Genomic DNA, 1,275 nt, shown 5'->3' with positions numbered 1-1,275 from the left:
CATATTTTGTGATCAGTGACGTCATTAAACGCTTAGTTTTAGTGGAATTGCAGGAACCACAGACGTCTGATTGAAAATTAGAATGATGTAAATTGATGCTATCAGTGTCCTCTTTACAATCCCTTTAAGTTTTCTTATTTGAAAGTAAAAAAGATAAGGCTTTGTTGATTTTTCGGTTCATTTGTTCATAGTAGATCAATATTTACAATGTAACGGAAATCGAACGTCTTGACTAATCCTTTGTTATTGAAATTGTCAACAATAGCTGTAAGTAGAAAACAAACAAATAACCTTCAACTCTTGACGGACATTTGTTGACTTACTTAAAGGGACAGGTGCCCTATTCTTTTAAACAATCGTATTTAGTCTCAGAAACAGGAATATTTTAGCTAAGCCAATCAGTAATAGTGTTCACAGCTCACTGTCAAAATTTGAGCCTTCAAATCCATGTGTGTCTAGAATTATCTACGTTTGAAAGTTAGAATGACGACTCGTCTTTTTTTGAGACACTGTCATATATAGAAAAGACATCTATAGAAATAGTGAGTAAAATTCCTAGTTTGAGATATTCTATGGAATTATGTGATTTTGGTACATTTCTAGTACTTCTGAAGACTATTTACATATATTCAACACTCAAATCAACCGCCTACAAAGTGCGCATCTGTCCCTTTAAAGTCAATGGTCTGTTTCACGTAGTTTTGTATTATTAAAAGTCATACTATTACCAGAAAGTAAGTGATAATGAACGCTAATTTAGTGTCAAGAGGTTTTTTAATCATCTTATTCGTAAGACTTCTGCCCTAGGGGACCTTAGAGAATTAGCATTTAGCTCTAAGTCTATGCTTCCTTTAAAAAAAGGATACAAGGATAACAACTTAGATTCACAATTAAGGATCCTTTCTACCAGCTGATCCTTGATCAAACCTCTTGGCATTGATTTTACAAGGACATCAACTTAGGTTCACAAGGATCCTTTCTACCAGCTGGTCCTTGACCAAACCTCTTGGTATTGATTTTACAAGGACATCAACTTAGATTCACAAGGATCCTTTCTACCAGCTGGTCCTTGATCAAACCTCTTGGCATTGATTTTACAAGGACATCAACTTAGATTCACAAGGATCCTTTCTACCAGCTGGTCCTTGACCAAACCTCTTGGTATTGATTTTACAAGGATAACAACTTAGGTTCACAAGGATCCTTTCTACCAGCTGGTGCTTGGTCAAACCTCTTGGTAATGATTTTACAAGGATAACAACTTAGGTCTGACTC

This window comes from Lottia gigantea (assembly GCF_000327385.1).
Source record: "Lottia gigantea unplaced genomic scaffold LOTGIsca_138, whole genome shotgun sequence".
NCBI lineage: Eukaryota > Metazoa > Mollusca > Gastropoda > Lottiidae > Lottia > Lottia gigantea.
Note: the sequence above shows the minus strand (reverse complement) of the source record.